Source organism: Triticum urartu, chromosome 4A (assembly GCF_056163025.1).
Source record: "Triticum urartu cultivar PI428250 chromosome 4A, HENAU_Tu73, whole genome shotgun sequence".
In the NCBI taxonomy this organism is placed as follows: domain Eukaryota; kingdom Viridiplantae; phylum Streptophyta; class Magnoliopsida; order Poales; family Poaceae; genus Triticum; species Triticum urartu.
In genome coordinates, this window is record NC_141876.1 from 330,939,336 (window position 1) to 330,946,554 (window position 7,219).

The 7,219-nt window shown below is 47.1% G+C and overlaps 1 long non-coding RNA gene across 1 annotated transcript; it reads left to right on the forward strand.

Annotated features, from left to right (window-relative positions):
- The first annotated feature begins 308 nt into the window (after nt 1-308).
- LOC147975759 (uncharacterized) lies at nt 309-3,542 on the forward strand. The gene is made up of 3 exons (XR_015601058.1): nt 309-903; nt 1,882-1,956; nt 3,267-3,542. It is a non-coding gene; the product is annotated as an uncharacterized LOC147975759 (long non-coding RNA).
- The last annotated feature ends 3,677 nt before the right edge of the window (nt 3,543-7,219 follow it).

Genomic DNA, 7,219 nt, shown 5'->3' on the forward strand with positions numbered 1-7,219 from the left:
AACGACTTAAACAATTAAATAAATGTCCTTTATTAGTTATAAAATATTAAACTATTTTAATTAGAGTTTAAACTTTTGTGGTCATGGTGTAATTTGTAAAACTAATAATGTATTTTACAAAACTAAAATAAACTGATGGATGTAATAAAACAGATAGGAAATAGATAAAAGGGAAATGAAAAACAAAACTAAATAAAAGTAACCCCCCATGGCCACTAGGCCGCTAGGCCCATCTGGTCCCAACCCGACCAGACAGGCCGGTCCGCCCGCGCGCCTCTGGCCTACTAAGGCCTCACTACCCCCCCACGTAACCTAATTCCCCCACGATCCCCACTCCTCACACGCCTCTCTCCCTCGTCTCTCTCCCAGCGCCGCACACACCCAACCCTCCCCCCAACGCCAGGGCAGACAGGCCCTGCGCCCCATCCACATCCCCTGCCGCGCCGGAGCCCCACAACCGCTGCCGCGCCCGTGCCCGGGGATTCGCCGCCTATCGTCGTCCTCGCGCCACCGCCGCGCAGAAGCTCCTGCCATGGCCGCACCTGCCTGGTCCTTCGTGTCCGTGCCGCGCCAAGCCACCTCCTTGCCGGAGATGGATGGATCCCGGAGGCCCCTCGCGGATCCGACCTCCCCTCGCCTTGCTCCCCTCGCCGAACACCCCTCGTCGACCGGTGCCCACCTCCGCCGCCACTACCGTGCCGGCGCCTCGCCGTCTCGGTCGCGTCCGCCGCGGCTCCCAGCGGCCCCGGCGAGCACGCCCGCGCCTGTGGGCTACCACCTCCGCCCCGCAGCTTCTCCGTCATCCCCGCGCCGCTGCTCTACCTCGCGCCTGCCGGCCCGTCCAGCCGCCGGACCTCACCGGCAGGGTCCATCCGGCCTCCCCGAGCCCTCGTCTACAACGATGTGAGCATCCGGCTCCGCCTGACCTCTTCCCACTCCTCCCAGTGCCCTCCAGAGCCGGTTGACGTGAGCTCCACCATAGTCGCCGCCTTTCGTCGCCCCTGGCGCAGTTTCGGCCGCCCTAGCTCCAAACGAAGGCACGACTCGATGCGGCACATCGCTCTTGACCGTTTGACACCCAGGATGACCCTTTTGGTAGCCGGAACCGCCGGCTCCGCGTGCGCCGCCGTCCACTGAACTCACGCGCACACACGTCCCAACACTAGGTTGACCCACTGACGTGTGGGCCCGCCCGGTTTAACCATTCCCTTAACCACCTAATTAGAAGTTAATAAAACTGTTTAGATGAATTACTGAAAATGACATGTTTACCCATTTCATTTAAGAGCCTGTTTAAAAATATCTAAGACAATGACATGTGCCCCCCCAATTAATTTGTTAACTTAATTAAACTGTTAATTTACCCTGTCTCTATGACAGCTGGGTCCCACCAGCCAATTTAACCAGTCACCGTTGACCTAGTTAACTGCTGACTGGACTATTGACTTTGACCCTGACCCCACCCGTCATACACTGTGGCTGGCACTGCATTATGTGGCAAAAGTATTTACTGATTAAATTTGGAATATAAATAAATCCATAAATTGAATAAATCTTTGAAAATTAATATAAAATAAACCGTAGTTCGGATGGAAAAACTTTGTACATGAAAGTTGCTCAGAACAACGAGACGAATCCGGGTACGCAGCCCGTTCGTCCATCACACATCCCTAACCTATCGAACTCACAACTTTCCCCCTCCGGTTCATCTGTCCGGAAACGCGAAACACCGGGGATAATTTCCCGGATGTTTCCCCCCTTCATCGGTACCACCTCTTACCACGTTAGGACATCCCTAGCACCGCGCATTGTCATGTCTTCCATCGTCATGCTTATGTTTGCTTTTATATTTATTGTTTCTTCCCCCTCTTCTCTCGCTAGACACCGAGACCGACGCCGCTGCTACCCAGTATGACTACGGTGTTGACGACCCCTCCTACTTGCCAGAGCAACCAGGCAAGCCTCCCCCTTGATCATCAGATATCGCCTACTCTCCTCTATACTGCTTGCATTAGAGTAGTGTAGCATGTTGCTGCTTTCCGTTAATCCTATTCTGTTGCATAGCATGTCCTTGCTACTATTGTTGTTATCTTTACTTGCTATCCTACTGCTTAGTATAGGATGCTAGTGTTCCATCAGTGGCCCTACACTCTTGTCCGTCTGCCATGCTATACTACTGGGCCGTGATCACTTCGGGAGGTGATCATGGCCATATACTATATACTTTACACTGTTACGTTACCGGTGATACTGTTTGGAGATGGGGGCTGAAGGGGCAAGTGGCTCCATCCAGGTAGTGGTGGGCCTGAGTTCCCGACGGCCCCCGACTGTTACTTTGAGGCGGAGCGATAGGGCAGGTTGAGACCACCTAGAAGAGAGGTGGGCCTGGCCCTAGTCGGCGTTCGCGGATACTTAACACACTTAACGAGATCTTGGTATTTGATCTGAGTCTGGCTACTGGCCTATACGCACTAACCATCTACGCGGGGAAAGTTATGGGCACTCGACGTCGTGGTATCAGCCGAAGCCTTTGTGACGTCAGGGACTAAGCGGCGCGCGCCGGGTTGGACCGCGTAACGCAACTTCCTTTGTAATGGAGGTTTCTAGGTCTGCTCTCCGGCCGCGTACGCAACGTGCAGGTGTGCAATGGGCGATGGGCCCAGACCGCTGCGCCATAGGATTTAGACCGGCGTGCTGACCTCTCTGTTGTGCCTAGGTAGGGCTGCGACGTGTTGATCTTCCGAGGCCGGGCATGACCCAGAAAAGTATGTCCGGACAAAGGGGATCGAGCGTGTTGGGATATGTTGTGCACCCATGCAGGGAAGTTTATCTATTCGAATAGCCGTGTCCCTCGGTAAAAGGACGACCCGGAGTTGTACCTTGACCTTATGACAACTAGAACCGGATACTTAATAAAACACACCCTTCCAAGTGCCAGATACAACCAGTGATCGCTCTCTCACAGGGCGACGAGGGGAGGATCATCGGTTAGGATTATGCTATGCGATGCTACTTGGTGAACTTACCATCTACTCTCTTCTCCTGCTGCAAGATGGAGGTTACCAGAAGCGTAGTCTTCATAGGACTTGCTGTCCCCCTCTTATTCCGGCATTCTGCAGTTCAGTCCACATATGATATCCTTTTTCCATTTGATACCAATGCATACATATGTAGTGTAGCTCCTTGCTTGCGAGTACTTTGGATGAGTACTCACGGTTGCTTTGCTCCCCCTTTTCCCCCTTTTTGTACCCGGTTGTTGCAACCAGACGATGGAGTCCAGGAGCCAGACGCCACTATCAATGACGACTACTACTACTCGGGAGGTGCCTACTACTACGTGCAGCCCACTGACGACGATCAGGAATAGTTTAGGAGGATCCCAGGCAGGAGGCCTACGCCTCTTTCGATCTGTATCCCAGTTTGTGCTAGCCTTCTTAAGGCAAACTTGTTTAACTTATGTCTGTACTGAGATATTGTTGCTTCCGCTGACTCGTCTATGATCGAGCTCTTGTATTCAAGCCCTCGAGGCCCCTGGCTTGTAATATGATGCTTGTATGACTTTTTTTTGTAGAGTTGTGTTGTGATATCTTCCCGTGAGTCCCTGATCTTGATCGTACACGTTTGCGTGTATGATTAGTCTACGATTAAATCGGGGGCGTCACAATTGGGTAGCAGTGGCATCGATCTTGGTGTCTAACGAGAGAAGTGGGGGAAGAAAAAATAAATATAATGCAAACATATGCATGACGATGCATGACATGACAAAGAGCGGTGCTAGGTGTGCCCTAATGCGGTAGTAGGCGATACTGGCGAAGGGGGGAAACATCTGAGAAAGTATTCCTAGTGTTTCGCATTTTCAGACGGGGAGGAGGACGAGGATGACGTGTGTCGAAGAAGACGGGGAGGCTCCGACAGGCGGCGTCAGACGGCGTCGAGGTCGTGCCCCGATCCAGTTCTGGATCGGGGAGGGGTGAGGACGGGGAGGCGAGCAACGGAGTCGAGGCGGCGATGGCGGGGCGGTGTCGGAGACGACGAGTGGCGTCGGGGAACACCGACGGCGAGGTGGGCAGCGACGCACCGGGGTCGGAGCCAGATCTGGATCGAGGGAGAGAGAGGGAGGAGAGGGGATTGGGGTTAGTGGGGTATCAGTTAGGGTTTGATGGAGTGGGGGTAGTTGTAGGCGGGTAGGCCGGCCTAGGTGGTGCCCTGGTGGGCCAAGGCCCATGGGGGAGGGGGTGGCCTTTTGTCTTCTCTTTATTTATTGTGTTAGTTCGTTTTTCTTTTATCTATTTTCCTTTTACTGTTTTATTTTATTTTCTATTTACTATAGTTTTATAAAATATAAAATTAGTTCCTAAAATAGTGTTACTACTTATGCTAATGCCACAATAACTTGGGCTCCCAAATAAATTATTTTAATATTTTATATATTATAAAAATCATTTAAATATTGGTTATAGCTACTGATTTAATTAGTTTAGTGCATTTAAACATTTTATAAAGACTTGTTTTCTCCACCAATATATCTTATGAATTATTTGTCACAATAAGAACATTTTAGTTTTGACTTTTGAAAACTTTAGTTGTTTGACTTGTTTTTGAATTTGGATTTTGAATCGGTTTTGAACTAACGTGAGATTAGCAACAGTAACGGAGGTGACGTGGCAACATTAGCAGAGGTTCAGTGTAGCTTAATTATCCGGGCATCACAAATCTCCTCCACTACAAGAAATCTCGTCCCGAGATTTAAGAGGTAGAGTAAGGGGAAAGATGTGGTTACGAAATTCTATCGAGTCTTCTCAGTCTTGGTTGCTTTTCTCGAAGAGGTTGATCCATTAAGTTGATGCCTTCATTCCTCTTCTCCAGGTCATCATAATGAAGTCGTCCTCCTTTCTTCGAAAATTCTGTTGTACTTACGAATAGGTAAGGGGCTGCTCTACAACGATAGAATGGTATAAGGGGAAACCATTTGGGGTTATCCCAGGAATGAACACAAGAGTATCTCTCGAGTTGAACGAATGAAACATATCGAGAGCCAAGTAAGAAGGTACCATAAGAAGTTTCAAGCAGATAGACAATCGTTTGTTTCCTGAAACAGAGTGTGAAAGGGGTTCAAAGCAACGAGATAAGTATTGTGTTTAAGACCAGAATGGATGATCACACGGAAGGTGGCTCGTGAATTACATATGAAGCCAAGCGTGAGGAATAACTTTGGGAACATGGGGTGTACAGGAGAGTCAGGTTTCGATCTTATGGAACTTTGGGTTATGGGACCACCATGTGGGTTAAAAGTAGGAAGGCGGTGATGATTTGCACGATCATGTAAGCAAGGCATGCCGGAGGATAGCCTGTCAGTTGTGTCGGTAACAACATCGGTACCAAGGGCGAGGGACGAAGAGAACCATTCTCCTGCTCGTTGAACGAGGCAGACCAATAGGTAAAGTCTCGTTCATCGGTGGTTACCGGAATGTCATCAACAATAGTAACAGGGTCTTACCGACACGATTGTACACCTAGATGTTTACATAAGCAGAAGAATATTACTGCTTAGATCATATAGATCACCAGAAAGGTTAGACAAAACAATGGAAGGAAAAGGTGATCATCAGATTAAATAGAACAATGGAAAGGAAAATGTGTTTAAACACATTATCCAGGGGTATATCTTTCCCAAGAACAAGCAGAGTACGATATCCATGACATGATAGAAAGTAGAAAACATTTAGGTAAGGGGAGAGGAATTTCATGACATTACCCATACAACAGTGTTTGGATCATTGATAAAGAAAACTTAGCATTGTGCTTCAAATGTTCTTATTGAAAATTGCAGTACCACAGACATGCTTCGAGATAGCATTGACATGGTTTTCAAGCAAAGGATCCATCAGGAACAACTTTATAGAATAAGTCTTACAATTTCCTCACTGAAGAATGGCTAACCTTGCTAAAAAGGAAGCTATAACAATAGGTCCTCCGGCCAGGTTTGCTAGGCATGGCATCACCTTACCGGGTCATATAAAGACCAATGTTATTACTCTTGGAAATATGTTCCAACCATCATATCTGGCCAAGATTCAGATCTGATTGGTGTAAGCATACCTCAGACTCAGGATGTCTGAGAAGAAAAGGTGCAACACAAATTGACGGGATGACATTGTAAGATTCTCGGGAAATGAACTATGGAAGCAAGTTCCAAACAAGAGTTCATCATTAATCCAAGGAGAGGATAAGGAGGTGGCTGATGGTCTCAGCGAAAATTCATCAAGGTCTCCAAAAGATGGATCTCCACAATTATTTGAACAAGGAGATAACATTTATCATACCAAATGATATAATGATGTATGCTTGAGGGAAACATACACAATTAATCATTGGTTGAAAGGTGCACCCGAAATGGGCTTAGGTAGCAGGATCAATGTTAGAATGGTGATTTGATAACCAATGGTCTAAGAATGAAATGTCGACCATTAACTCCAAAGCAATAGGGTTGCTAGAAGTTTTGAATTCGCACATCATAGTTCAATTGTCGGGTTTCCGATTAGAAACAACACGGGGACCAAGATATGAATGTAGATGGCGAGATGTATCAATTGTATCAAGAATTCTTAAGAGGTTGTGAAATTCTCACAACATTCTTGATATATAAGATGGTATTACTTTAAGGTAGGACATAAGATAAGCTGGATAGCTAGGAACTCAAGGTACAACCACAACACTAACAAGTTTGTGTTGGAAAGAAGGCAAGGAAGTAGTCGATGACAACACAAATTACCAAGGGGCAAGGATGATATTTCCCATGAAGAAATCAATAGATATCTTGGAAGAGCTCATAATGTTGATGATGATCACGACACATTAGTCAAGAGATTTCAAGATGTAATCGATCGGCAATGACATCAAGACAAAGCAATGGTGAAGAGAAAGGTTATTGGAACCAAGGGTACAACACAAACTCGAAACCAAGCTCGCTGTTCAAGGCGAAATGATATGATGAGGAAAATTGACGTAAGCTTTGCTCATCGTCGAAAATTATGCTCCAGGAATAAGGACAAGGTAGCACAGTTAAAATCAGCACAATACTGATATATTCGATCAGGCTAGAAATGACGTGATCGAGTAAAAACTCAAGATATTAGAAAATATTCCGTGGTATCTAGTAATAACAAGAGCATCTTGGAATGAAGGTATGGACGGCGAGCGTATGTATTTATCCATCGGG